Genomic DNA, 22,572 nt, shown 5'->3' with positions numbered 1-22,572 from the left:
CTCAATATGTCAGCAAATTTGGAAAACTCAGCAGGGGCCACAGGACTGGAAACAGTCAGTTTTCATTCCAATCCCAAAGAAAGGCTAAGCTAAAGAATGTTCAAACTACTGCACAATTGCACTCATCTCACAAACTAGAAATGCTCAAAATTCTCCAAGCCAGGCTTCAGCAGTATGTGAACCATGAACTTCCAGGTGTTCTAGCTGGATTTAGAAAAGACAGAGGAACCAGAGATCAAATTGCTTGCATCCATTGGATCATCAAAAAAGCAAGAGAATTCCAGGAAAATATCTACTTCTGCTTTATTGATTATGCCAAAGCCTTTGACTGTGTGGACCACAACTACTGTGGAAAATTATTCAAGAGATGGGAAAACCAGACCACCTGATTTGCCTCCTGAGAAATCTGAGTGCAGGTCAGGAAGCAACAGTTAGTACTGCACATGGAACAACAGACGAGTTCCAAATCAGGAAAGGAGTACGTCAAGGCTGTATATTGTCATTCTGCTTATTTAACTTCTATGCAGAGTACATCATACAGAGTACTTTGGGCTGGATGAAGCATAAGCTGGATGCAAGACTGCAGGGAGAAATTTCAATAGCCTCAGATATGCAGATGATACCACCCTTATGGCAGAAAGTGAAGAAGAACTAAAGAGCCTCTTGATGAACGTGAAAGAGGAGAATGAAAAAGTTGGCTTAAAACTCAACATTCAAAAAATGAAGATCATGGCATCTGGTTCCATCACTTCATGGCAAATAGATGGGGAAACAGTGGAAACAGTGACAGGCTTTATTTTCTTGGGCTCCAAAATCACTGCAGATAGTGACTGCAGCCATGAAATTAAAAGAAGCTTGCTCCTTGGAAGAAAAGCTATGACCAATCTAAACAGCATATTTAAAGGCAGAGACATTATTCAACCTACAAAGGTCCACCTAGTCAAAGCTATGGTCTTTCCAGTAGTCATGTATGGATGTGAGAGTTGGACTACAAAGAAAGCTGAGCACTGAAGAATTGATGCTTTTGAGCTGTGGTGTTGGGGAAGCCTCTCGAGAGTCCCTTGGACTGCAAGAAGATAAAATCAGTCAATCCTAAAGGAACTCAGTCCTGAATGCTCACTGGAAGGATTCATACTGAAACTCCAATACTTAGGCCACCTGATGTGAAGAACTGACTCATTTGTAAAGACCCTGATGCTGGGAAATATTGAAGGTGGGAGGAGATGGGGATGACACAGGGTGAGATGCTTGGATGGCATCATCGACACGATGGACATAAGCTCCTTGAGCAAGCTCCAGGAGTTGGTGATGGACAGGGAAGGCTGGTATATTTCAATCCATGGGGTCACAAAGAGTTGGACACTACTGAGTGACTGAACTGAACCATCAGGGCCAGAAGAGTGCAAGTCATTGGATTTTGCCCTCATAGATTTTACAATCTAATGAAGGAAGGCAGACATGAGAAAATAAAAATGCCAATGAGGTAAACTTTATATAGTTCAGTTCAGTTCATTTCAGTCACTTAGTCGTGTCCGACTCTTTGCGACCGCATGAATCGCAGCACGCCAGGCCTCCCTGTCCAACACCATCTCCCGGAATTCACTCAGACTCACGTCCATCAAGTCCGTGATGCCATCCAGCCATCTCATCCTCAGTCGTCCCCTTCTCTTCCTGCCCCCAATCCCTCCCAGCATCAAAGTCTTTTCCAATGAGTCAACTCTTCACATGAGGTGGCCAAAGTACTGGAGTTTCAGCTTTTGCATCATTCCTTCCAAAGAAATCCTAGGGCTGATCTCCTTCAGAATGAACTTGTTGGATCTCCTTGCAGTCCAAGGGAGTCTCAAGAGTTTTCTCCAACACCACTGTTGAAAGTATCAATTCTTCAGTGCTCAGCCTTCTTCACAGTCCAACTCTCACATCCATACATGACCACAGGAAAAACCATAGCCTTGACTAGACAGACCTTAGTTGGCAAAGTAATATCTCTGCTTTTGAATATTCTATCTAGGTTGATCATAACTTTTTTCCAAGGAGTAAGTGTCATTTAATTTCCTGGCTGAAGTCACCATCTGCAGTGATTTTGGAGCCCCCCAAAATAAAGTCTGACACTGTTTCCCCATCTATTTCCCATGAAGTGATGGGACCAGATGCCATGATCTTCATTTTCTGAATGTTGAGCTTTAAGCCAACTTTTTCACTCTCCACTTTTACTTTCATCAAGAGGCTTTTTAGTTCCTCTTCACTTTCTGCCATTAAGGTGGTGTCATCTGCATATCTGAGGTTATTGATATTTCTCCCAGAAATCTTGATTCCAGCTTGTGCTTCTTCCAGTCCAGCGTTTTTCATGATGTACTCTGCATATAAGTTAAATAAGCAGGGGGACAATATACAGCCTTGACATACTCCTTTTCCTATTTGGATCCAGTCTGTTTTTCCATGTCCAGTTCTGACTTTTGCTTCCTGACCTGCATACAGATTTCTCAGGAGGCAGGTCAGGTGGTCTGGTATTCCCATCTCTTTCAGAATTTTCCACAGTTTATTGTGATCCACACAGTCAAAGGCTTTGGCATAGTCAATAAAGCAGACATAGATGTTTTTCTGGAACTCTTTTGCTTTTTCCATGATCCAGCAGATGTTGGCAATTTGATCTCTGGTTCCTCTGCCTTTTCTAAAACCAGCTTGAACATCAGGGAGTTCACGGTTCACGTATTGCTGAAGCCTGGCTTGGAGAATTTTGAGCATTACTTTACTAGCGTGTGAGATGAGTGTAATTGTGCGGTAGTTTGAGCATTAGTTAGATGGTAACAAGTTTCACGAATGGAAAATAAAGGAGGTTAGATAGATTGAGAATTCAGTATAAGGAAACACAGTTTTTAAAAAAATGTATTTTATCTTCACTGACATAAGAATTAAACTACTAGTCCAAGAAGTTGAGGGCATTAGTGTGAATATCTGAGGAAAGCAATCTTGTTAGGTGGAAAGACACTGAAAAAGTCTGAGAGTGAGACAATGCTTGGCGTGCTAAAGAAAAGCAAAGAAGAGTGAGAAAGAATATCCTAGGAAAAACAGACTGAGAGGGTGGTGTACTGGAAGCCAAGAGAAAAAAGCATCAGATAGAAAGAGAATTGATCAGCTGTGTCAAGTTCTACTGCCTGCCAAGTTAAATAAAGACTGAGTAGACTAATAAATTTAGCATTACATAAGTTCTTGGTGTTCTTACAAGAGCAAAGAGTTATGGAGGCAAAAAGCAAATAGGAATGGATTTAAGAGAGAATGGGAGAAAAGTAATTAAAAGCAAGAGAGGCAATAAATTCAAGTATTTTTTTTTTCAAGTATAAAGTGAGAATTAATACAGCACTTGGGGGTGGATGGGGGAGTGTAAGCACAAGAGAATTTTTTATTTCATTTTGTTTTGTTTGGCCATTTGATTTTTTAAGCTGGTTTCTTAACTCAAGGAATAATCCCTTGGAGGAGGGAGAGAATTAATGATGTAAGAGAGAAAGGAAGAATTGTTGGAGCAATGTTTTTTTGGGTAAAGAATTGGATTTAACCCCTAAATGAAGAGATTGGCTTTAGATAAGAACACAGAATATTATTCAGCTGAATAAAAATAACTTTGCTTATGACAGAAGAAGACTCTTGAGAGTCCTTTGGACTGAGAGGACATCAAACCAACCAATCCTAAAGGAAATCAACCTTGAATATTCATTGGAATTGCCTGATGCTGAAGCTGAAGCTCCAATACTTTGGCCACCTAATGTGAAGAACTGACTCATTGGAAAAGATCCTGATGCTGGGAAAGATTGAAGGCAGGAGGAGAAGGGAGTGACAGAGGATGGGATGCTTGGATGGCATCATCGACTCAATGAACATGAGTTTGAGCAAACTCTGGTTGATAATGAAGAATAGGGAAGTGTGGCATGCTGTGGTCCATAGGATTGCAAGTGTCAGACACAACTGACAGGCTGAATAACAACAACAGTAATTAGAATCACTAAAATTTCATACCACAATGTAGAAACATAATGGTATTTATATTATATTAATTTAAATATAATAAAGTGTGAAAGTTTTCTCAAGTAGACCTCACTAAGAAATCAATGAAGAAATCCTTTAAGAGACATGGTAAGAGAAATTCTTTATATAATATGATATGATCTGTAATGTCTTTATTCTTGAAATCTCAGATTCAGTTGATTCTATGTATTTCATTTTAACAATAATAGACTTCTTTTTTTTCTGAAAGAATTCTTAGTTTGGTCACAGGTTCCTCACTCTGTGCTTATTAGTCCTCACCTGATTAGGAAATTTCACTTTATGAATAGGATCTGTAGAAATGATATTTCAAAAGTTGGTTTTTACCCAGTAGATTTTGGAATCTCTTCATGCATGGCTATATTCACTGTCTTCTGCAGGATGTGATCTGCTCATTGTAGCTAGTTTAATAAATTAATATTAAAATTAACATTAGTCTCAAATTCAGTCATGCAAGAAATGTAAAAAAAATACATTTTTTATGTCCATTAAATCTGCTTAAATTTAATTCCAAGCCTCCATCTTAGTGAACTAGGAGGACATTCAATTTCAGTCCTAAAAGGGACCTTTTCCTTACTAGAGACTCCCTTCCTCCTACCTTATCCCTTTCCCTTTTACTCTCCTACCTTATCTCTTCCCCCTCAAAAAAGAAAAGAGAACAAAGAGAAAAATATGGATTCCAGTTTTTCATCTACTAATAGTGACAATGTTATGCTCATTGTCTGATTTCACAGAGACCTCTTCTAGCTCAATTTCTCTTTGCACAAGTATCCTTGCTGGGATGGGAATGCCTCATGAATGAGGTGCACATGTGCATACCACACGGCAGTTTTCTCTGAGGTCTGGTTACCTCCTCAGGACATTGCCACAAAATATCACCAATTGATGGTTGATGATTTCAGCTGTTTTCTGGGGTCCTGGAATCTATCCTCTAGTGCTCATTTCTCCAGGCCTCCAATTTATTCTTCCTTTTCTTCAGGCTTTCGCTTCTACAAAATATGGCAACAAGGCTGACTTTTTCTTTTAGTAGCTTTTGCTTATGCCTATAAGCAATCCCTGAGTAAAGAGGCAAAGTAGGTTCTAGTCAATTTCTTCAAATGAGATGTGGAAGAAAAAGAGAGCATAAAATAAAATAATATTTCAAAAAACTATCGTGCCACAAATTATAGCTTTCTCCAGGAAGATATTAACTTTTATAATGAATCTGAGCTGAAAATAAATTCACTGTCCTTGGAAAGAAATATGGACTGTATTATAATTCTGAACTAACATTTTGACATTTCCACATTCCTAGAATTTTACCTGTGCAAGACTTTTCATATCTACTTCCCTCCTTGGTGAAAGAGATAGGGTTTACTGTAATTATATTTTATTCAGTGATTTCACTATTTTATTATAATTCACACTCCAAAATAGACCCATGAGGATGGTCTATAAACATGTTTTCCCTCAACTAATAAAATACAAACAATACTGTCATTTATTTATATCTATCTGTCTATTTGTGTGTGTGTGTGTGTGTGTGTGTGTGTGTGTTACTCACTCACTCGTGTCCAACTCTTTGCTACCCCATGGACTCCTTTGTAACCCGCCAGGCTCCTCTGTCCATGGGATTCTCCAGGCAAGAATATTGGAGTGGGTTGCCATTTCCTTCTCCAGGGGATCTTCTCAACCCAGGGATCAAACATGGGTCTCCTGCATTGCAGACAGATTCTTTACGATCTGAGCCAACAGGGAAGCATCACTAAATAATTTGTGACCACATTTCCATAGACAAAACCTTTAAGGGTCTAAACTCTTCTTAACATGATATTATCATTAATTCAAGAAGAATATTCTTTTGATCTCCTTATCCATATTGATGATTTTATTACTGGGTGCAAAAAGTGTAACACCTTGAGCTACTGATAATTATTATATTATCATAGCCTCCATCTAATAAAAAATTTATGAATTTAGCCTTAATCATATCTAGGTATCCAAAATTTGACTGTTTACACATAAAGTTATACCTTTTGCCTCTTATTTTCTAGTCAGTTCTTTAGCTTCAATTTGAAAGGGAAATATAGTTGTCTAAAGAGATTTGGGTCAAGGAAATCATTCATGTTCAGAATAATTGGGAATTTAAGAAATAAAAATGTTAAAATATTTAAATATAAAAAGCATTAAAATAATTTTCCATTCCTGGTGAAATCGAGGGTAATCACCAGTTAGACTTATTAAATTATAGCTTTCTTAATTATAATACTCTGTAAACTGCTTTCATTACTCAAGCTCCCTTTAATTGTTTTGTTTTTTGGTTTGTTTGTTTTTTACAAAAATTTGCTTGTCCTCTAAGTGTCACGTAGCCTAAATGATAAAATGTTTTGCTCAGGAAGTTGAAGTCAGTTGTATCCTTTTAAGCTCAATAAAGTAATGACTGGTTGGGACAACTGACCCTCGAACTGTGCACATACAAGTGTCTAACTGGTGACCTTTAAACATCAAAGGAGAAAAAACTCCACCCTCAGTACATTAATGATGCCATTTCCAAACATTCCCTCCAGGAAGAAGTTTAGTCACCCCTGACCTGTGGCCATGGGACTGGAAAAGGTCAGTTTTCATTTCAATCCCAAAGAAATGCAAAGCCAAAGAATGTTCAAACTACTGCACAATTGCACTCATCTCATACACTAGCAAAGTAGAGCTCAAAATTCTCCAAGTCAGCTGTCAACAGTATGTGAATCGTGAACTTCCAGATGTTCAAGCTGGATTTAAAAAGGCACAGAGACCAGAGACCTAATTGCCAACATCTGTTGGATAATAAAAAAGCAAGAGAGTTCCAGAAAAACACCTACTTCTGCTTTATTGACTTTGCCAAAGCCTTTGACTGTGTAGACCACAACAAACTCTGGGAAATTCTTTAAGAGATGGGAAAACCAGACCACCTTACCTGCCTCCTGAGAAATCTGTATGCAGGTCAAGAAGCAACAGTTAGATCTGCACATGGAACAACAGACTGGTTCTAAACCAGGAAAGGAGTGTGTAAAAGCTGTATATTGTCACCCTGCTTATTTAACTTACATGCAAAGTACATCATGCGAAATGCTGGGCTGGATGAGGCACAAGCTGAAATCAAAATTGCTGGGAGAAATATCAATAACTTCAGATATGCAGATGACACCACCCTTACAGTAGAAAAAGAAGAACTAAAGAGCCTCATGGTGAAAGTGAAAGAAGAGAGTGAAAAATTTGGTTTAAAACTCAACATTCAGAAAACTAAGATTATGGCATCTGGTCCCATCACTTCACAGCAAACAGATGAGGAATATATTTTCTGAGATGAGCAAATAAATGAGGACTTCTTTTCTTGGGCTCCAAAATCCCTGCAAATGGTGACTGTAGCCATGAAATTAAAAGACACTTGCTCTTTGGAAGAAAAGTTATGACCAGTCTAGACAGCATACTAAAAATTGGAGACATTACTCTGCCAACAAAGGTCCATCTATCCAAAGCTATGGTTTTTCCAGTAGTCATGTATGGATGTAAGAGTTGGACTATAAAGAAAGTTGAGTACCAAAGAACTGATACTTTTGAACTGTGGTGTTGGAGAAAACTCTTGAGAGTCCCATGGACTGAAAGGAGATCCAACCAGTCCATCCTAAAGGAAATCAGTCCTGAATATTCGTTGGAAGGACTGATGTTGAAGCTGAAACTACAATACTTTGGCAACCTGATGTGAAGAATGGACTCATTGGAAAAGACCCTGATGCTGGGAAAGATTGAAGGCAGGAGGAGAAGGGGCTGACAGATGAGATGGTTGGATGGCATCACTGGCTCAATGGACGTGAGTTTGAGTAAACTCCAGGAGTTGGTGATGGACAGGGAGGCCTGGCATGCAGTCCATGGAGTCGCAAAAAGTTGAACATGACTGAGCAACTGAACTGAACTGACCATGGCCCTGCCCATCAAAATAAGGCCCCGTTTACCCCTCAGTCATTCTCTCCCATCAGGAAGCTTCCATAAGTTTCTTATCCTTCTCCGTCAGAGGGCAGACAGGTTGAAGGCCACAATCACAGAAAACTAACCAAGCTGTTCACATGGACCACAGCCTTGTCTAACAGTGGAACTATAAGCCATGCTGTGTAGGGCCACCCAAGACAGACGGGTCATGGTGGAGAGTTCTGACAGAATGTGGTCCACTGGAGAAGGGAATGACAAACCACTTCAGTATTCTTGCCTTGAGAACTCCATGAACAGTGTGAAAAGGCAAAAAGATAGGACACTGAAAGATGAACTTCCCAGGTCGGTAGGTGCCCAATATGCTACTGGAGATCAGTGGAGAACTAATTCCAGAAAGAATGAAGAGACAGAGTCAAGGCAAAAACAACACCCATTTGTGGATATGACTGATAATGGAAGTAAAGCCCAATGCTGTAAAGAACAATGTTGCATAGGAACCTGGAATGTTAGGTCCATGAATCAAGGCAAATTGGAAGTGGTCAAACAGGAGATGGCAAGAGTGAAAATCCACGTTTTAGGAGTCAGCGAACTAAAATGGACTGGAATGTGTGAATTTAACTCAGATGACCATTATATCTACTACTGAGGTCAGGAATCCCTCAGAAGAAATGGAGTAGCCATGATAGTAAGCAAAAGAATCCAAAATGTGGTCCTTGGATGCAATCTCAAAAGAGGCAGAATGATCTCTGTTCGTTTCCAAGGCAAACCATTCAGTATAACAGCAATCCAAGTATATGCCCCGACCAGTAACACTGGTTCTATGAAGACCTACAAGACCTTCTAGACCTAACACCTGAAAAAGTTGTCCTTTTCATTATAGGGGACTGGAATGCAAAAGTAGGAAGTCAAGAGATACCTGGAGTAAAAGGCAAACTTGGCCTTGGAGTAAAGAATGAAGCAGGGCAAAGGCTAATAGAGTTTTGCCAAGAGAACGCACTGGTCATAGCAAGCACCTCCTTCCAACAACACAAGAGAAGACTCTATACATGGGCATCACCAGATGATCAACACTGAAATCATGTTGACTATATTCTTTGCAGCCAAAGATGCAGAAGCTCTATACAATCAGCAAAAACAAGACAGGGAGCTGACTGTGGCTCAGATCCTGAGCTACTTATTGTCAAATTCAGACTTAAATTGAAGTTCCCCATGCCTCAGCCTTATCTCACAAATATCTGGAGTCTCTTAGGGAGGTACATTTGAGATTTGTTCTCCCATCTTCTCGATTGGCTGCCTCATGAGTAACCAAACCTTTTCTCTGGGAGGAAACTTGGTGTCTCAGCCTTTGGTTTGCTGCCTGTCCTACAGATGAAACTGGTGCAGGTGATGCTAGTGGTAAAGATCCCACCTACCACTGTAGGAGACCAAGTTCAATCCTTAGGTCAGGAAGATCCCCTGGAGGAGGGCATGACAACCCACTCCAGTATTCTCACCTGGAGAATCCTCATGGACAGAGGAGCCTGGTGGGCTGTAGTCAATATGGTTGCAAAGAGTCGGACATGACTGAAGCGACTTAGCACACACAGCAACACTGGGAAAGGGCAGAATTTCCCAGTTTCTCCAGCTTAGTTGTAGTAGTACTAGTAGTTGTAGTAGGAGTAGTGTCAGCAGTATATTTCAGGTCTGGGAAGGGAAGAAAGAAGGAGAAGACAGACCAACTGCAGAACATTAGACTCCTAATGAAAGTTTTTGTTTAGAATGACAGGTATATTGACTATAAATAATGACCCAGAGAGATGTTATGGGGAGGGAGGTGAGAGGGGGGTTCATGTTTGGGAACGCATGTACACCCATGGTGGATTCATGTCAATGTATGGCAAAACCAGTACAGTATTGTAAAGTAAAACAAAGTAAAAATAAGAATTTAATAAAAAAAAAAGTTTTGCATGTGTATATGAACCCTTGCAAATTTGAGAGATTCCAAAATATGTAAAATCTAGCCTGGTGTTTATCAATTATAGTTGGTGATTTGTAGTGAAATAGAATCCCCCCACCTAACATATGTACACTTGCATCCCTGTGAGGAGTCCTTATTGTGCTTGTTTTCGTATGTATCGTAATAAAGAAGAAAGATGATGGGGGGGGGGGGGGGAGTGGAGTATGGCTGAGTGTAGATAAGGTGATATAAGCAATTGGATAGACTAGAGCAAAGGAAATACTTTCCAAAGCAAGGAATGGAAAATCATGGTGATTTTATAAGTATGTAAACATATTGAAGTCAAATCTCATACAAATATTTTAAAGTGTACTGGATTGTTAATCATAGTGTGCCAATAAAATATGACACAACAGATGTGCTTCTGGCAGATGCTAAAAAAAATCTGTTACTTTGTAGAACCACATCCTCCATAGTTATTGGTTAATTATATCCATGCCTATTGATGGAAATCACAGACTCCAGCTTCCCTAGAGCTTCAATTATGGTAATTAGTTCAATCTATAGACAAGCTGAGTTCACTGCACGTGTGTGTACCCTCAACACACATGGGTATACACATATCATTATATAATTTGAAAGCTTTCCTTTATGTGTTAGATTGCAAATTTATCAAGTTTGTAGAAAATTATGAAAATATATAATTACTTTCTAACTAGTTTAAAAAGTATTTTCTTCTGTTATTTGCCTTTCTGTTTCTTTATATCCTTCTAGTATACTTTTAAATTATTCTTAGAATCTCTATGTCATAAACCTTAGAGAGAAAGATAAGAATCAGGCATAGAGGTCTGAAAAATATTACCTCTCAGGTTTATAAGTATTCCAACCAGATTTTACAATAATTCTTTTGTACTGTTCTATGTATAGCTTTAAAATTTGAAAGAACTCTTATCTTGATTCTTTCTTTTTTATTTGATGTGCCAATACAGATGTGTATACTTTTTTATATCCTTTTATGCTTCAGTTTTACATATTGGTTTTTTTAGGTGTGAAGTTAAAAAAATGATATTTTGTAGCATAGGCAAACAAAATATCCTTGATCTGGAATTGAAGTTAGTTGAGATGAAAATGATTGCACAAGCACCTGTATCTGGGAAATGTGCTTGCAGCTTAAAATGCTCCATAACTGTTTCTGGCATCTGCACCATAAACGATGTCAGTTAAAACAGATTTATGGAAATGCTACTTCTCTCCACATTCAGCTTTATGTCATTCTATATTCATAACAGACTTATTAGAAATGGTCTAAGGCCATATGAGTACCAATCATGGTTAGGATGGCTTACTAATTCATTTCATTTTCAATTCTAACTTTGACTAAAACCTAGTTTTAAACTTAGGATGACTGAAGTTCTAGAGATACATATGCAGATATTTACAGTGTCTGCAATAGAAGACATGTTTGACTCCTTTAAGAAGCAGATTTTATATTCGTCATGATGTTTGGTACCATTCAGTTATGTCAAGTCTATGAATGACTTCACAGCCTTTATGTATATCTATATTATACATTTAGATACTTATGAAAAGTCTGGAGAAAAAGTAGGTTAAAAACATTATTCCAGTCTATTGATAACCTTTTGGCTGCCCCTAAGTCAAAATATGAATAATTGAATATATTGGCTAAATTTTTGCTGAGAAGTACTTAAATACTAGAGAATCTCACAGAATAGACAAAATTGAAAAATTGAGAAGATGAAGTAATCTCAATGACCTAGAATAAATATTATAAACACTGATGACTATAGTAAATGATTCTTAAGTCTAGCAGAATATACGATATCCAATGTATTTTGTTTCAAGAGATCTCAACAACCTCAGCCTCCAGAAAAACAAATCCTAACTTGCTATCACTTTAAATGCCAGTATTTAGTTTATTGCTTTTAGGTAGGGTCATGATATGGCGTGAACTATAAAACATGAGACATATTAAATTGAGGAGTATAAGCTCAGACCCATTATTTCTTATGCTTATTTGCAGATCATCCATACTAACTTCTACTACACCCCAACTGCCCAGTGGAAACTTTTGTATACCATAGGATTCTAAAGAATTGCATTAGGGCATTAATTCCAAAAGACCACGCCATTGTATCTGTGTATTTGATGGCAAGAGAAATAACCCAAACCAAGCCTACTCTTTATTATAATACTACAAATGAAAAGCTATGGACAGAGGTTCATAACGCGGTACAGTAGGCAGTGACCAAAACAATCCCAAAGAAAAAGAAATTCGAGAAAGCAAAGTGGTTGCCTGAGGAGGCTTTACACATAGCTGAGAAAGAAGGGGAGCAAAAAGCAAGGGAGAAAGGAAAAGATACACCCAACTGAATGCAGAGAACTAGAGAATACCAACAGGAGATAAGAAGGCCTTCTTAAACGAACAGTGCAAAGAGTAGAGGAAAACAATAGAATGAGGAAGACTAGAAATCTCTTCAGGAAAATTGGAAATATCAAGGGAATATTTCATGCAAGGATGGGTACAATAAAGGACAGGAACAGTTTGGACCTAACAGAAGCAGAAGAGATTAAAAGGTGGCGAGAATACAAAGAATATGCAGAAGAGGTCTTAATGATTGGGATAACCACGATGGTGTTGTCACCCACCTAGAGCCAGACATCCTGGAGCGTGAAGTCAAGTCAGCCTTAGGAAACATTACTGCAAACAAAGCTAGTGAAGGTGATGGGATTCCAGGTGAGCTATTTCAAATTCTAAAAGATGATGCTATTAAAGCGCTGCACTCAATATGCCAGCAAATTTGGAAGTCTCAGCAGTGGCCACAGGACTGGAAAATATCAGATTTCATTCCTATCCCAAAGAAGGGAAGTGCCAAAGAATCTTTAAACTATAGTACAATGGCACTCATTTCGCATGCTAGTAAGGTTATGCTCAGAATCCTTCAAGCTATGCTTCAGCAGTACATGAACTGAAAAATTCCAAATGTACAAACCGGATTCAGAAAAGGCAGAAGAACTAGAGATCAAATTGTCAACAGTCATTGGATCATAGAAAAAGCAAGAGAATTCCAGAAAAACATCTGCTTCATTTACTATGCAAAAGCATTTGACAGTGTGAATCACAACAAACTGTGGAAAACTCTGAAAAGGTGGAAATACCAGACTGATCACCTTAACTGTCTCCTGAGAAACGTGTATGCAGGTCAAAAAGCAACTGTTAGAACTGGATGTGGGACAACTGACTGGTTAAAATTGGAAAGCGAGTACATCTGCATTAATTTTATGCAGAGAACATCAAATGAAATGCCAGGCTGAATGAACCACAAGCTGGACCAAGACTGCTGGGATAAATATCAACCACTTTAGCTATGTAGATGATACCAATGGCAGAAAGTGAAGAGGAACTAAAGAGCCTCTTGATGAGGGTGAAAGAGGAGAGTGAAAAAGTTGGCTTAAAACTCAACATTCAAAAAACTAAGATCATGGCATCTGGTCCCATCACTTCATAATAAATAGATGCAGAAATAGTGGAAACAGTGACGGATTTTACTTTCTTGGGCTGAATTCATTATTGATGGTGACTGCAGCCATGAAATTAAAAGACTTGCTCCTTGGAAGGAAAGCTATGACAAATCTAGACAGCATATTAAAAAGTAGAGACATCACGTTGCCAACAAAGGTCCATATAGTCAAAGCTATGATTTTTCCAGTAGTCATGTTTGGATGTGAGAGTTAGACTATAAAGAAGGCTGAGCTCAGAAGAATTGATTCTTTCCAGTTGTGCTGCTGGAGAAGACTCCTGAGAGTCCCTTGGACTGTAAGGAGATCCAACCAGTCCATCCTAAAGGAAATCAACCCTGAATATTCATTAGAAGGACTGATACTGAAGTTGAAGCTCCAATACTTTGGCCACCTGATGCAAAGAGTTGACTCACTGGAAAAAACCCTGGTGCTGGGAAAGATTGAAAGCAAAAGGAGAAGGGAGTGCAGAGTATGAGGTGTTAGATAGCATCACCAACTCAATGGACTTGAATTTGAGAAAACTCTAGGAGACAGTAAAGGACAGGGAAGCCAGGATGCTGCGATTAATGGGGCCACGAAGATTTGGACAGGACTTAGTGACTGAAACAATAAAACAACAAACATGATAGTCATGCTTAGAGACTCTAAGAAATAAAATTCAAGGGAATAGAAAACCTTGAAGAATACTAAGAAAAATATGAACAGTCAAAAAAGAAAATTTAAGATCTAAAAACAATGAGAACATCTGACTAACATGAGGCTTTGGTTGAAGACCGCAATGTCTAGGGAGTAGCTTGTTATGGACATTTGCTTGGTAAAACACAAATCTCACTATTTTCCCAACCCTTTGATATGCTTTTTTTTTTTAAATAAAAGGCTAATTAAATTATTCATTTTAACAATGTAAATAAGGTAAAATTAAAATGTAAACAACAATAGGCTATGGTTCTTCCAGTAGTCATGTATGAATGTGAGAGTTGGACTGTGAAGAAGGCTGAGTGCCAAAGAATTGATGCTTTTGAACTGTGGTGTTGGAGAAGACTCTTGAGAGTCCCTTGGACTGCAAGGAGATCCAACCAGTCCATTCTGAAGGAGATCAGCCCTGGGTGTTCTTTGGAAGGAATGATGCTAAAGCTGAAACTCCAGTACTTTGGCCACCTCATGCGAAGAGTTGACTTATTGGAGAAGACTCTGAAGCTGGGAGGGATTTGGGGCAGGAGAAGGGGACGACAGAGGATGAGATGGCTGGATGGCATCACTGACTCGATGGACATGAGTCTGGGTGAATTCCAGGAGTTGGTGATGGACAGGGAGGCCTGGCATGCTGTGATTCATGGGGTCTCAAAGAGTCGGACACGACTGAGCAACTGAACTGAACTGAACTGAAGTGCTTACTATGTCTCTGAAATTTTACCAACTGCTTTACTTGAATTATTTCATTTCATTTCAGTTCAGTTCAGTCGCTCAGTCATGTCCAAATCTTTGTGACCCCATGAACCACAGTACACCAGACCTCCCTGTCCATCACCAACTCCTGGAGTCCACCCAAACTCATGTCCATCGAGTCAGTGAAGCCATCCAGCCATCTCATCCTCTGTTGTCTCCTTCTCCTCCTGCCTGCAAGCTTTCCCAGCATTAGGGTCTTTTCAAATGAGTCAGCTCTTCACATCAAGTGGCCAAAGTATTAGCATTTCAGCTTCAACATCAGCCCCTCCAATGAACACCCAGGACTGATCTCCTTTAGAATGGACTGGATGGATCTCCTTGCAGTCCAAGGGACTTGCAAGAGTCTTCTCCGACACCACAGTTCAAAAGCATCAACTCTTTGGCACTCAGCTTTCTTCACAGTCCAACTCTCACATCCATGTATGACCACTGGAAAAACCATAGCCTTGACTGGACAGATCTTTGTTGGCAATGTAATATCTCTGCTTTTTAATATGCTATCTAGGTTGGTCATAACTTTCTTTCAAGGAGTAAGCGTCTTTTAATTTCATGGCTGCAATCACCATTATTTCATTTAGGACTTGTAATAGTCTACATGGTAAAGGTACTATTATTTTCTTTTTGATGAAGAGAAAATTGAGAAAGAAATAATAGAGCATTCTATTTAGACTTTCTTTAAAATTTTTTTCTTAAAAAATTTTAGACCTATTCTTCATGACTCAGAGGTCCAAGACAATTATTTTGCTTCTGGTATTTCTTCTACTTAATACTTTCAACTAATATAGAGACATATTTGTTAATATATTTTGATTCATTTTCATTTATCTATGAAAACATTTTAAGGTACTTATCAATTACATCCTCTTAGAGATGTTAATTATCAATCTCACTTTTAAAGGGAATTTTTACAGTTGTTTACTTTTTTTTTTTCTGTTACTCTATTTTAAGAGAAAAGAGGATTTGAATACCAGTAGACTGATTTTACATTTAATTCTAATACTTCATGGATTTGAATTATATTCAAAAGCAAAAGCCTTCCACAAAACCTAAAATGTTAACCAAAAATAGCTTAAAAGCTGTCTAAATGTAAGAGTTAGAGGAGTTACCAATATATTATTTAGAGATAAAAATAAATTAATAGAGATATAAATATATTTAAGTGTACAAAGTTAAACATATATTAAGAAAAGTAATGCAATGACTAAAACCAAAAGGTGGAGGAAAGAGTAAGAAAAGAGAAAAAAAGGAATTATGCTAATTTTCATTTTGCCTGTATAGGAGAATTAATAAATAGATCCTCAAAAAGGAGGACCTCAAAGTGTTTTTAAAAAGATAACCAGTATAACAGAAAATGTTAATCTTCTTTATTAAAAGTGTCCATGAATGTTTGACATTCATGCAAATGTGTTCTTGCACGTGTACATGAAGAAAAACAAATAGACCGCAGGTGAGTTTTGTGGACTTAAAAAGGCAAGGCACAAAAAATAATATGATAGAACTGAGAGCAAACATTTCTATCATACCAATAACAGAAGATGAGCTAAAATGCTATATTCAAATAAATAACCTTAGATTTGATCTCAAAGCAAAATCCAGCTCTAACTACTACATACGAAACTTCCAAATAACCTGACTGAAAATAAAAGAGAGTCACAATTTTATCAGACAAAAAGAGAAAGCAGAAGTTATTGTCTGCATTTCTGACAGGTTTGAAATTAAGCAAAAAATAATAATAATAAATTTAAAAAACAATAATGGTTCTGTAAAGAATGTTAAAGGATGCAGATCACACTAGAGTCATGCACCAAACTGCACAAACTGTTTAAGTAAATAAAAATATAAAAGAAATCTGAATGAAGATATCAAATGCATTAGTTATAATTAAAATACCATATTTTAACATTCCTGGATAAATTAAGAGCTACATATATTATATTCATCAGTAATGGTTTGGTTGCAAGTGACAAAAATTCCACTTAAATTACTATAGGCTGGAAGCAACATTTGTTAGAAGACATATAACCATGGCTAGGCTTCAGTGAAGATAAGAGCAAAACTGATATGCTGCCAGAACTAGCTTGGTCTCATGCCTGTCTAAATTTCTGTCTCTACAGATCTCATCCTCCATGGAGGATACTCCAAGGATGAAACGTCACTGATGGCAACCTGAAAGCCTCCCAGGTCCTCTACCAGAGGGTAACAGAATTGCTCTCTTTTAAAATTCCTAAAACATCCTCAAGAACAGTTCTCAATAGCCCAGGTTTACTCGGGTGCCCATCTCTGGGCCAATCTATCCACGGCCCATCTAGGCATAGGTTCCCCATCTGAAATAATCCCGATGAGCAGAGAAGAGAGAAGTGTCAAAAGATGTCTGTTTACATTTGCCCAGCCGAGTCTGGGGATAGGAACAGGAAGATGACTTCCTAAAGGTGAGCACTGTTTGAGACAAACAGCAGGTGTCTTGTGACTCTAAAATGTTTATCTCTGGCAGTACTTATCAGAGCAAAAGGTTGAAAATAATTTGTTTAATAAAAAAATACATAATACATCTATTCTACATCAGTGACTCAAATAATACTTATGGAGAGCTTATCATAACAGAAGAAGCACTATTATATAAAGTTAATGAAAAAAATTGTCATTATATCTAAAAATTAGTGAATTTAAAAAATGGGAAAAAGACAAAAAAAGCATTAAAAATGAGTAATATACTCTATGTGACTTTTTTTCCTTTTTGATAATGTTTTCCATACTAAGTATGTAATACTTTTATGACAGAGTAAATAATAAGCTTTTTTTTCTATTAAAAAAAAAAGAATCCTTACCTTTGCCAGTTCTTCCTTCCCTCGCATATTTGGGAGGAGTCTTGGTAGGGTCATAATTAAAACTTAGACAAAGATTTTCTCAGACGAATAATCTAAGAGTCATGATATCATAGCAACTATGGAAGATATGCAGATTAAAGGACATCCTCATTCCCAATTCATATTTCTGTGATGTCTTTTATTATGTATTATGATTTAACTGCAGACTGCTTTGTTGAAGAATCTAAAAGCTCAGAGAAATAGAGAAGGGCACAAAACCTGTAAGATGTGAGATGGGTAGAGATTCCTTAAGTCCCAAACGGGAAGGGTCCTGGTTAATCCGACTAGTTTAAATAAGGATATAAGATAGAAATCATGATAAATTTAGAAAATGGCAATTTAAGTACAGCATAAATAGTGTGCAAGTGCTGTGAATTTAAACATTTTTCCTGGTGTGAAATTTTCTTTTTAAGTGATCCCCTACTGTGACTTGTTTCTTTTACCTTTCTTGCTGCTTCTTTAATGAGGAGTTTTGGAAAAGTGTGTGACAACATCTAAATGCAAAAGCATTTGTCTGGGTACTTAGTGCACTTGTTGTAGATTTATTGCTAATTCTTGTATCTTGCTGGCATCATCAGGCATATAACTCTGCAGCTGGAAATCTGCAGTTTACTTCTACACTTTTTTTTAAACCTTCTGAGGCAGTCTTGAGTTGACACCAGATAGGGCAACAGAGTTAGTTACACAAGAGATCTCAGTTTCCAGGACAATGATAACCTGGAGAAAGGAAACTCACAAGACTGCTGACTTTTTGGATAAAGATGTGAAGCAGGCATTTCTTAAACTATTCTGACTTATTCTGGTTAGAATCCCAACAACTTTCCCTGGTGGCTCAGATGGTAAAGAATCACCTGCAATGCAGGAAACCTTGTTTCGATCCCTGGGTTGGGAAGATCCCCTGGAGAAGGACATGGCAACCCGCTCCAGTATTCTTGCCTGGAGAATTTCATGGACAGAGGAGGATGGCAGGCTAATATCCATCGGGTACCAAAGAGTCAGACACAACTGAGTGACTAACTTTTACTGCTTTCACTTTCAGAATCCCAACCTCAAATAGTTAAAGAAAAAAAAAAAGAAATAACAGAACAATATCTGACCCAGAAAGAGAGCTGAAAAATATTTAAGTAATCCTTTCCTGTATTTTTCTATTAGTAAAATATATAATATTAACATAATAAACATAGTATATATATACATACTCACATATTTGCCCACATGTAATCATGTCTATATGCACATTGTGTGTATATTCCTTAATAATGGAAAAAATGGGTTTTTAAGAGTAAGAATATATTATTTTATATACAAAGAAAAGTGGAAATATTTTTCTATTTTCTTAATCTCAACATGTAGGTGAACACTAACATGGAAATAAGCCTTCCACCCCTAATTCTCTGTGTTTATGTAACAATAAGAATTAGTCTTCTGTGTGTCTCTTTGATGAACATCTTGGGCTCTGTTCAGTAAGCAAGGATCAATACCTGTTTCTGGATGTATTTGCTTAAAGATTTGAGTAAAAGCAATTTTAAAAGCCATAGAGAGAAACTTTTTGTCCACTTTGTCTACTGCCCATATCCTCATTGTAAAAATCTGTCTTCATCTTTCTCAAAAATTAACCTGCATGTTAACTCTCTTGTGAATCCAAGCCCCTGCATTTCTATTTTTGTCATCCCACTAAGATTTATGCAACCACTGTACTTAAACTAAATGTTCCACAGACTTACAAACTAGCCACATTTAATTACAGAATGGAGGAAATTAGAGTCCAAAGAATTGTACTTTGCATCAAGGTCATCTAAGTCCCTCTTGGTATTTTATGTTGTGGTCCTCAGTACTGTATGGTCCTCAGTACTATTTTTTCACATAAATCCAGATTCATGTGGATGAACTTTTTACCAATTAAAAGGCCTTTCCATGTGTCAGATAGCTAGCCTTTCACTGAATATTCTAACATTGTCATTTTCCGGTGTCTTTATTCATACTACTCATTAAGCATACTGTATTTTTTCTTTCATTTATAATGATCTAAATCCTACCTGTCTTAAGAAAAATTGTCAAACATTTCATATAAATATAAATTGTTGTAATCTTTCTCGACATCTATTGGCCAACATATATATTTCAGATCTTAAAGAATATTGCAAAATTTTGACCTACTTTCAGGGATGGTAAATATATAAAGAAAAATGTGTACAAAATTATAAGTCGCAAAATTATTTACAACAGTGAAAAACTGACAATAATTTAAATATTTGAAAATAGATAATCTTAGTTTCAAATACCATTCTATGCACACCTATTTAGACTTAAGTCAATTTTTATTTTAAGACAGAAAGAGAAATTATTTAAGCAGTGATGTCCATACAGCTCAATGCATAGCCAACACAGAAGTATATGTCCTAGAGAAGTATTTGAGGGAAAAGTCTGCCCCCCATCCCTATACTTGACCACTTGGTGGGGTCACCTTTTATAGTGAATGTGGTTTATGAAACTTCTGAATTTAGCTCAACTAAATCATTTATTATTCATTCAAAGAAATATGGATCAAGAGTAAATTTAACCCTTGGTAATTTTTTACTTACTTTCTAAATTGTTGATTTTATGAATTAAACTCTCCAATCCCAAAGAAAGGTAATGCCAAAGATGCTCAAACTACCGCACAATTGCACTCATCTCACACGAGAGTAAAGTAATGCTCAAAATTCTCCAAGCCAGGCTGCAACACTATGTGAACTGTGAACTTTCAGATGTTCAAGCTGATTTTAGAAAAGGCAGAGGAACCAGAGATCAAATTGCCAACATTCACTGGATCATCGAAAAAGCAAGAGAGTTACAGAAAAATATCTATTTCTGCTTTATTGACTATGCCAAAGTCTTTGACTGTATGAACCACAACAAACTGGAAAATTCTGAAAGAGATGGGAATACCAGACCACCTGACCTGCCTCTTGAGAAATCTGTATGTAGGTCAGGAAGCAACAGTTAGAACTGGACATGGAACAACAGACTGGTTCCAAATAGGAAAAGGAGTACGTCAAGGCTGTATATTGTCACCCTTCTTATTTAACCTATATGCTGAGTACATCACGAGAAACACTGGGCTGGATGAAGCACAAGCTGGAATCAAGATTGCTGGGAGAAATATCAATAACCTCAGATAATGCAAATGATACCACCCTTATGGCAAAATGCAAAGAACTAAAAAGCCTCTTGATGAAAGTGAAAAAGTTGGCTTAAAACACAACATTCAGAAAACTAAGGTCATGGCATCTGGTCCTGTCACTTTGTGGCAAACAGATGGGGAAACAGTGGAAACAGTGACAGACTTTATTTTGGGGGACTCCAAAATCACTGCAGATGGTGACTGCAGCCATGAAATTAAAAGACGCTTGCTCCTTGGAAGAAAAGTTATGACCAACCTAGACAGCATATTAAAAAGAAGAGACATTACTTAGCCTAAAAAGATCCATCTAGTCAAAGCTATGGTCTTTCCAGTAGTCACGTTTGGATGTGAGAGCTGGACTATGAAGAAAGCTGAGCACCAAAGAATTGATGCTTTTGAACTGTGGTGTTGGAGAAGACTCTTGAGAGTCTGTTTGACAGCAAGTAGATCCAACCAGTCAATCCTAAAGGAAATCAGTCCTCAGTATTCATTGGAAGGACTGATGCTGAAGCTGAAACTCCATTACTTTGGCCAACTGATGTGAAGAACTGACTCATTTGTAAAGGCCCTGAAGCTGGAAAAGATTGAAGGTAGGAAGAGAAGGGGATGACAGAGGATGAGATGGTTGGATGGCATCACTGACTCAGTGGACATGAGTTTGAGTAAACTTCAGGAGCTGATGAAGGACAGGGAGGCCCAGGTAGTCCATGGGGTCTCAAAGAGTCGGACATGACTGAGTGAATGAACTGACTGTGATGCAACTCCATGGCCCAAAAATATGACAGAATACAATATGGCATTTAAAGTATCATTGTAGAAAAATGAATAAAAATACCTTGGTTTATATGTTATTGTGGAAGAAAAATATTTTGTATACATGACATTAAAACAAAAGGAAATATTAATTTGACTACATAAATATAACAATAAAATTTTAACTTCAAATAATAATATTTAAATGCATGCAACTAACTGTAGAAAAAGATAAATATGTAAATGAAATTGTTATTGTTCTTAAAATGTAAATTGTTTGAAAGTTAATAAGAAAAATCATACATCCTGCTTAAAAACATGGGAAGAGCAGAAACAGGTCATTCACAAAATTATACTCATATACAACAATAATCAGGAAACACAGGAAAACAACACTAATATTAATAAGACAAATATTTTAAAAATAAAAAGGTTTTTTTAAAAAGTGATATTACAATACTTGTGAGGATGTGGCACAAGGATCATTATCAACCCTGCTTATAGAAATGTAAATTTTTAGATCAATTTCTCAAGTATTCAGTTCAGTTCAGTTCAGTTCAGTTGCTCAGGCATGTCCAACTCTTTGTTACCCCATGGAGTGCAGCATGCCAGGCCTCCCTGTCCATCACCAACTCCTGGAGTTTACTCAAACTCATGTCCATTGAGTCAGTGATGCCATCCAACCATCTCATCTTCTGTCAGCCCCTTCTCCTGTCTGCAATCTTTCCCAGCATCAGGATCTTTTCCAATGAGTCAGTTCTTCACATCAGGTGGCCACAGTATTGGAGTTTCAGCTTCAACATCAGTCCTTCTAATGAATATTCAGGACCGATTTCCTTTAGAATGTACAGGTTGGATCTCCTTGAAGTCCAATGGACTCTCAAGCATCTTCT

Source organism: Budorcas taxicolor, chromosome 1 (genome assembly GCF_023091745.1).
Source record: "Budorcas taxicolor isolate Tak-1 chromosome 1, Takin1.1, whole genome shotgun sequence".
NCBI classification, from domain to species: domain Eukaryota; kingdom Metazoa; phylum Chordata; class Mammalia; order Artiodactyla; family Bovidae; genus Budorcas; species Budorcas taxicolor.
The sequence above is the reverse complement of the archived record's forward strand: the minus strand, read 5'-3'. Positions refer to the sequence as shown.